General features: G+C 48.9%; 1 long non-coding RNA gene across 1 annotated transcript; it reads right to left on the reverse strand.

Annotated features, from left to right (window-relative positions):
- Positions 1–390: 390 nt before the first annotated feature.
- On the reverse strand, positions 391–4278 carry LOC129082492 (uncharacterized). Its single transcript, XR_008530419.1, has 3 exons — positions 4188–4278; positions 3729–3755; positions 391–408 (listed from the first exon to the last, which is right to left on the reverse strand). It is a non-coding gene; the product is annotated as an uncharacterized LOC129082492 (long non-coding RNA).
- Between the last annotated feature and the right edge of the window lie 4724 nt (positions 4279–9002).

A 9002-nucleotide genomic window follows, 5' to 3' on the forward strand; every position in this document is an offset into this window, starting at 1 on the left:
GCTCCCTATCGGGGCTCCCTTCCCGACCCATCCCCCACAACTTTATGCTTTAGTGGAGTCTGTATGCACTGATTTTCCCCCTGACCCCAGGCCTCTGTCTAAGTGTCAGGACCCTGGACGGGTAGCTCAGTTGGTTAGAGCATCATCCCAATACCCCAAGGTTGTGGGTTCAATCCCAGTCAGGACACATACAAGACTCCACCAATAAATGCATCAATAAGTGGAACAAAACAAATTGACCTCTCTCTCTCTTCCTCCCTCTACAGTCAATAAATAAAAAATAATTTTAAAACATGCGAGCGCCAGAAATTTTAAGAAGCTTCCTGGCCCAGAGGAGGCTCCCAAGGAGTCGATGTCAAACCCACGGACTTGGGACTCCACGGTACTTACCTTCTTCCTCTGTCCTGTCTGCAGGCGGCCAGGTTCCAGAGGGGGTGCAGAGCAGAGAGAGAAATCGGCATTAGACCGGGACCCTGGGCCCCACCGAGGAAGCACCCCCGACCCGCCAGAGGAGAGCAGAGGCAGAAACGCTACCGGGGATGAGGCAGGTGAGACTCGGCTCCATCGTGTGGCCTGCCTTCCTCGCTAACAGAAGCGGGCGAGGTCCCTGCACCCAGAGAACGTCAGCGAGCCGAGCCTAGTCAGCCGCGCCCCCACCGGGAGTCAGCAACGGGGAACAGGTGGGACGGTGTTTCTGGCTACACCTGCGGGACACAGGGGCCACCTAGAAGGGGGCTACGGTGGCTGAGCTTTTCGAGGTGCCCGGGAAGGCATCTTGGAGAGTGTGTTGGTGGGTCTGAGGCCTGGCACATGAGTGGGGCTTAGGCAAGTGAGAACCTTTGGAAGGGCAGAGAGGAAGGCGCCTCCCTGGGAGGGAAGAGCATGGGCGCGGCGCTGGGAGGGAAGGTTTTGGTCTGCAGCGTTGGGGACATGGAGAGACCCTCCGTGGGAGGAGACTGCAGTGGCCTGGGAGTAACCAGAGCCAGACGATGCAGAGCCGCGTCGGTAGTTTTAAAGACTTCGGACTATGGCCGGCCTGCGGGGGTACATGGTGCTGGACGGAGACTTGGCGTGGGGTGGTGCGCACCCCATGCAGCGTACAGATGGCGTGTTGCAGAAGTGGGCCCCTGAAACCTGTGTAATTTCATTAACCAATGTCACCCTCATACATTCAATAAAAAGGAAAAAAATGATTCCATTAAGAAAAAAGACCTCCGACTCCCTCTTAAGAAAAAATTTTAAAAAAAGGAGCGTCCCGAGAGATATAGACCTGTGTCCAAATTCCAGCTCTGTTGCTTAGGAGTTCGGTGACCTTCGGCAACGTATCCCACCTCTTTGTGCCTCCGTTTCCCTCCCCCCGCCCCCAAAAAGAGCAATGTTAACGGGATGACCAACCACCTTGGCTTCCCCAGGGATGGAAGGTGTGCTCGGGGTGAGGGAGTTTTCATGCTAAAACCAGAAATGTCCTGGGCACACGGGGTCACCCCAGGTGAAAATACCGTGGACCTGTCTTGGAGGGGGAGGTCTGAGCATTAAAGAAAACAATATCCGCAAAGCCCTGAAGGCACAGGAGTTTAAACACCTTTCTGCGGGTTGCCCTTTGTCTCTGAACCCCTGCTTCTTTCGGGGGCGCAGTTCCATGAGCCCATGGATCTCGCCTCCTCCACTTCCACTCCAGGGTGGGAGGTTGTGAAGCCCATTTGGGGCTCTATTCCGTGGATCTTTGGCTTTCTGGCCTTTTCACGTGGGGAACAAGAAGCACGTTTCGCTTTTTTATCAAGTCCAGCGGCCTTCCAAGGAGGGAGGCTCCGGTTGTCAGAGGGCGCTGTCTCTGGGTGAGGTGGATGGTCTGAGGGCCCGAGTTAGGGAGCGCTGAGCGGTGTGGCTCATTAGGAGAGAGGTTCAGGGCTCCCCCAGCAGCGTGGGAGGAAGCAAAGGAGAGATGGAGGGGAGCTGAGCTGCGGAGATGGAGAAGCCCACCCTCTCGGCCGCTGCTCTCCACGGTCCGATCATCAGCGGAACCGGCCAGTTGTGAATATAAGCTGATTTCTCGTGGATACCAGTGAAGGAGAGAGAGGGATGCTCCCAGGTTGAGGAGAAAACAGACGACCCCAGGTGGAGGGAACTTAGAAATTATCTTAGAAGCAGCAGGAACCATGAAGAAGGCTTTGGATTCTGGAATCCATGGAATTGCGGTGGGGGGAGTTGAACTAATTTTAACCGGCTTCCTCGTACCTGAGTTTTTAAAATATATTTTATCTTAGCCCTGGCTAATGTAGCTCAGTGGACTGAGTGTCGGCCTGCAAACTAAAGGGTCAAGAGTTCAATTCCCAGTCAGGGCACAGGCCTGGGTTGCAGGCCAGGTCCCTGGTGGGGGGCACATGAGAGGCAACCACACATTGATGTTTCTCTCCCTCTCTTTCTCCTTCCCTTCCCCTCTCTCTAAAATTAAATAAATAAAATCTTTAAATATATAGATATATTTTCATCTTAACGTCATAACCACCCGTATAGTGTGAATTATTAGTTCTATGTTAAGAGGGGAAAAAGAGACTTGTCCCTGGTCATATATACTGGTTAAAAAAAAAAAAAAGGAGCTAGGTTGAAACTCCAGGTTGTAAACTCCTTTTACAATCCTTATTCTACCGGACAGTACGTCTCCAATGATACTAACTGGTCTATGACACCTGTGTAGCGCCCCCTACTTGCCCTTTGAGCCAAAGAGAGAACAGCCTCCAGAGAAGAGCCTCAGCAGCAAAGAGTTATACTTTAGCTGCCGAGATCAGACGAGCTCGAGCGCATTCAGGGTGGTACGGCTGTAGACAAAAGCTGTAACTTAACAAACTATAACATTCTAATGTTATCATCTGGTAGCGTTTTATTTACATTAAACCTATTTGCACAGCTGTCTTCTGCTTATAGCAAACAATACTGGCTTTCCATTTAGGTGGTGCACAGTTTCCTTTTCAAGCTGATCTAAATAAAAACTGAGTCCATTTAAAGAAAAATATAGCCCTGGCCAGTGTGGCTCAGTTGGTTGGAGCGTTGTCCCGTAACTAAAAGATTGTGGGTTCAGTCCCTAGTCAGGGCACGTACAATCCCCAGTCCAGGTGCATACAGGAGGCAACCAATCAATGCTTGTCTCTCACATTGATGTTTCACTTTCTCCCTTCCTCTCTCTCTCCAAGTAAAGCAAGGAAAAAAAAAATGTCCTCAGCAGAGGATGGAAAAATATATATATAAAGAATAGGATTGGTACTACATAGACGTGGCAGGAATGCTTATTGGGGTTCAGTCTGTCTTTGAAAAATGAGGACCAATTATTTTCAGCCATCTCATAGTCAAAGACAAAGAAGTTAGATAATTCCCTGTATTGATGGGTGTGGCTGTTTCTAGACAGCAGAGCTGGACTGGGATGACGAAGAAGAGTTTCACTTTCATTTTATGTCCCCTCAATTTTTTGGTGCATATGTACTACTTTTAGAACTTAAAAAGTTACGAAATAATAAGTAGGTAAAGTCCGAGCTCTAAAGCGATACGCCAATAAAGATTTCCACTACCTCCAAACTCAAAGTTGCAAAATGTGGACTGGCTACTATCCGAATGGTTCTTCCAAATTAAATAAACAAAACAGTATTTATTTTCAATGAACAAGGAAAAAGACAACTGACTCCACAAGGACAAGAGGAAAGACACACCGGGAAAAAGACCAGAGTTCTCACACTTACCATCCCCTGACAGCCTGCTCATCATGCCTGAGGGAGGAAACATACCAGGTGATGGGTGAAAATGCATCAGAAAGAAATATCCCTAACCCATAAATTTCCCCAGAGCCACAGACTTCAGAAACTCTCGTCATTGGGAAGTCTGGCTACGATGCCTCCGGGATATTTTAGGGCACCTCGATATTCCCGCTGTCCCTCTTCCCAACCCTGTCACCGCTAGCAGGCGTCCCTTCTCTCTCATCACATTTAATTTATGTTTATTCGCTTCTGTTCTCCGCCAGTCTCTGAGTTCCTAAACAGCAAGCCGATGCGATCCATCTGTGGGTTTCCTTCACCCAAACGTGGGTCCCCGTCCCCCCAAGCAGGAGCCCAGGCACATGGGACATGCTCAGGAATTCTTGCTCAAGGTTTGCTGCCCAAGTTCACCGTCCAGGGGCACCATGAACGTGGCAAGGTAGTTACCTAGGATTCCTGATAGCAGCCCATCCAGAAGAGACAGCATGGAGTTCAAGGTCACGGACATGGTGCAGAGCGGAGGGGTGAAGCCATAAATAGAAAACCAAAAACGAGATCAGATGCCAAGTGCTGGGAACAGGTTGTGAAATAAGAGTCCACAGAGGGTCATGGGGAGTGGTTAGGGACCAGGACCCAGAACTCTGAGTTTTGGAGAGCCTCTTTGCATTTTATTTTAAGTGGGAAATGATCATGAACCATTCTTCAGTCACGTTAGAACGAGAGGAAGAAAGTACCATTGTTTTCCCATGTACAATGCACATCTTTATTCTTCCCTCAAAAATTTGGGCACAAAACTACGCATTATACACAGCAAAATATGGGTACCCTTCCCTGACTCTAGTAAAAGGTGTCAAGCGTTGCTTCTATCCCTCAGACCAGAGAACAGTCTCCATGTTGCTGATGAGGATAGCAAAAGCCTGTGAAATTATATAATTTGCAAAGACACACAGCTGTCGACTGAAAGCACAAGAATTCAAACTCAGCTCTCTCCGACTCTCTCTATAAGCCTTCCGCATCCCCATCCACAAAATGAGACTAGTATTATCCGTTACGAGGCTGGGCTGGGACTCTCTACAAACTAAGGAACTCCACTAAATTTGTTAGTGGAAACATCTGTCTGTATGTCGCTCACAAAACCATCCTCCGTATCTGCCTAACGTTGTCAGGAATGTAGGCATGGAAGTAAACGCTTGCTATCCAAGCTGTGCATTTTACTGACTGGGTGACCTTGGGCTGGTCACTGAACGTGCCTCTAAAGTGGGGATGTTAATCTTCCATGTGGAACTGGGCCGACCACGAAGGAAGGTAATTCCCGGCTCAAGGCAAACGTTTCGTAGGTGTTAGAAAGAGTAACATGGTGCAAATGATAATCAAAGTAATAATAATAGCATCCCTAGGTGGTGTGGATTGTGCGCATGTGTGTGGGGGCAGGTAGGAGCAGGAAGGACTACTGAACCCTGGCGTTCCCAGGTTGGGTTGAAGAGGGTTTCACATCTGTGGTTGCCTTTAGCTGCATGCAGGTGGCACAGGTGAGGTGAAGGGGCTTCTCCAAGGCTGTCCGGCTAAGGAGGGGCAACGTGGGCTCTGGAGACAGGGGGGCGGAGCCCTTTCTACGAGATACTATCTCACTTCCTCCCACGGAGGCTCCTCTCTCCCCAGCTTCCAAACCCAATCACGAAGCGGTGGTTTCATTTGACCGAACCGCTTCCCCGGGAGGAAAGACCCATTGAAGGCCGTCAGAGAGCGCCCGCGTGGGACAGGGACAGTCCCCGCAGGGAGGGGGAGGGGCGGACCAAGGCTCACCTTTCAGCACTGTTGACGTGCAAGCAGCAGGACAGAGCGGGCAGATGGTGGCCGGTGGGGATCATTTTCCCAGTGAAGGTTCAGAGAAAACACAAAAGAATTAAGTCATCCTTGACCTCCCTGTCCCCTCCGTGGGCCCTGAGATAGGACAGGGGACCAGAGGGAGAAGCTGTGACCCATTCTGTGAGCCCTGGACCCCTCTGGAGACATATTTATCCCAGAAGTCAAGAAATCCTGGGGATACCAGGTGCCTGCGGCACCCAAATCTTCCGTCCTCCCCTCCAGTTTCGGGAAGTTGGCGGAAGGAGGGTCTCCACGACAACCAGTCAGCACCTCCATTTCTTTACCAGACACCAGGACGGTTAGGACTTGCCAAAGAGGGAGGTTCACTCACTCTGCACCGCATTTTCCCAAGTAAAATGCACCAATGCATGTTCACAACTTACAGCAGACATCACTCACGCTACTGAACATCTGGTCAAAGCAATGCAATCCATGTTCCCAGAAAACACGCAGGTTCCTTCTCCCTCACCCAGCTTTACACATGAGTACAGAGGCTTGTTGACCTCCCTGACCCTCACCCCCGGGGAACTGCAGATTCTGGCTTCAGAGCCCACGTAAAGTTAAGAGCATGTCTCTGAGTCTGCCCAGGTTGAACGTGGCGGTCAGCAGTTTCGCCTCTCCCTTGTGCCCCTTCTTTCTCTGGGTGGAAGGCCTCCCAATGGATGTAGGGAGAAGGAGACAGGACTTACATTTAACTGGAAGGGACAATAGAGCCAGGAGTCAGAGAATCGACATGGAAAAAAAAGGCAACAAGGAGACTAGGATTAATACTAACGTTATCCACCCCAGTTAACTTCCACATGCATTTCTTATTCCTTCGTTTATCTGCCTTTTGTTGCAGGGGGAGGGATTTCATGGGAGGCCATTTTCATGCAGTTATCACCATGTGAAACTACTAGCAAGGCCCTGTCCCCAAGACAAAGGCTGTGTAACCAGATCTAGGTGCCACTTCCCCCAGAATTCCCTGAGGGGTCTTAATAGCGGAAGGACTCTGAAAGGATCTACCTACTGGAATGCAAATGTGGGGTTTCCACCGTTCTTACTTTTTTCTTCAATTGCGACTGGAAGCAAAGTCATTGGCCATCCGGATCCCAGCAGGAGCAGGAAGCGGGGAGCAGGGAGAGAATTCAGAATTAGACTCAAATCACTGCAACGACCAGGGAGACCAGAGCTGGGAGTGTCATTGGAGACAAGACAACCCACTCACTGTTTGTATCGATGAAGCCACTTGGGTTTATCCTATTATCCATACCTTCGTTTCTCGATTATCCACCCATCCACCCATCCGTTATCATTTTATCCACCTATCAATCATCTATCCTTCACCCATCATTTATGCATCCATCCATCATCCATTCATCATCCACCTACCCATTTATCATCCATCCATCCATCCATCATCCACCCATTTATCCATCCATCCTCCATCCAGCCAGCCATCATCTATCCCTCCATTACTTATGCATCCGTCCATCTATCCATCCATCTATCCATCCATCATCCACCCATTCATTATCCACCCAACCAACATTTGTTTGGTACATACTCTGGCCATTGGTGTATGCTTGTGCTGGGGATGCAAAGAATTAAATTCATCCCCTACTCTGTAGGCATTTGCAAGGCTCATTGGGGGTAAAGACGCTGGTATAGGAAGGAGTAAACAAGACATCTCAAGCCCTACTGTCCTGGAATCTGGGACCAATGGATGCCTTGAACATCACAGAGGCCCTTCAAACTTAGCGTGTCCAAAAGAGAATTGGTGGTCATCGCCCTCCCACCCATTAAAAATATTTTTATTTTTTGTTAATAAAATAAATACCCATGAGTTCGCATTGATACAAATACTTGAATAAATAAATGGGGAAGATGTTTCAGCTCTTCCTTCCAGAAGAATTTCAATTAATGCAGGTAGGAATAGGAAGAGAAAATCACCATCGTGTGACGACCACAGTAATCATTTTCGCAGGCAGGATCCACAGACGGATGCTAAGATTAGTGAGCAAACACTCAAGGAGAAATGAGATTATTTGCACAGTCTCTAACGATCTCCCCCAGGATACCTGTTCCTTACACACAGGGACTAGTACCTGGACAGCGGAGTCCCCTGGCAGATGCCACCTTACCCAGTGATCAAAGTCAACATCGGGTAACAAGACACATCAACATTATGGAGCCCCCAACAAACGCACGCAGGAAGGCATGGCACCACCTCTGCAATATTCTTGCCCAAAATGCATAACCACAATATAATCATGAGACCGCTTCAGACCAGCGCAGTGTCCATCCATTTGTTGTAGGGGACGGATTTCATGGGAGGCCATGAAACATTCTGCAGAATATCTAACCAGGGCTCTTTAAATGTGTCAAAGTCGTGAAAAACGGACAAGCTTCCATCACGAGTTCCAGGACGAAATCACAAGAGTAACGAGGCACAATGACAGCACAGTGTGGGGTCCCGGACTGGGTCCTCAAATAGGAAAAGGACATTTGTGCAAAATGAGTGCCGTTGGAATAAGGTCTGTAATTTAGGCAGTAGTTTTGTAGCTACCAACTATGTAGCTACTAACTAAATTAACTAAATTAAAACCACTAAGATGGTAACATTAAGGGAAGCTGGGAACGTGGGCTTCTTTTGTGACTTTTCTGTAAGTCTAAAATTACATCAAAATAAAGGTGTTAAAAAATTATTTATTGATTTTATAGAAGAGGCAGAGAAACATCAATTTGTTTTTCCACTTATTTATGCATCACTGGTTGATTCCTGTATGCGCCTTGACTGGGGATCAAACCCGCAACCTTGGCATGTGGGGATGATGCTCTAACCAGCTGAGTTACCGCCAGGGTCCCATAAAGTTTAAAACATTAACTGCTCTACAGAACTTTCTCATCTCGGTTAAGGGAAACTTTGATCATTCAGTTGCAAAAAAAAAAAAAAAAAAATCAGGCAATCAATCAATGGGAGCCTTTCTTCACTCATCCATCACTAACTTCAAGTACCTCATCCATCACTCGACCCCATGAACTCTTGCTCCTAAAAGCCTCACAACCTCCCACATAGCCCCGCCTGATTGCAGCAGTCTCCTAACAGGCGTCCTTGCTCCTACCCTGTGTCCTGCCTAATCTGTTCTTCACCCAGGCAGAGACGAATCGCTTAACCGAACACCTGCGTGCGCACGCGCACACACGCCCCCCTCAATCTCACATTCCCTTGCTGAAAACCTTTAACAGCCACCTACAATATCCACACCCTGAATATAACCCTCAAAAACCCTGTATGTTCTGGCTCCGGCCTCCTATCTGTTCTTCCCTGTAACGATCCGCAGCCACCAGGCCCCTCACCGCACACGCCGCGCCCCGGACGCCTGCCTCCTCGCAGGCCCTTCCCTCAGGCCCGTA

The sequence above is a fragment of the Pteronotus mesoamericanus genome, unplaced genomic scaffold (genome assembly GCF_021234165.1).
Source record: "Pteronotus mesoamericanus isolate MK-2021 breed Mesoamerican mustached bat unplaced genomic scaffold, CSHL_Meso_final scaffold_128, whole genome shotgun sequence".
Taxonomy (NCBI): Eukaryota; Metazoa; Chordata; class Mammalia; order Chiroptera; family Mormoopidae; genus Pteronotus; species Pteronotus mesoamericanus.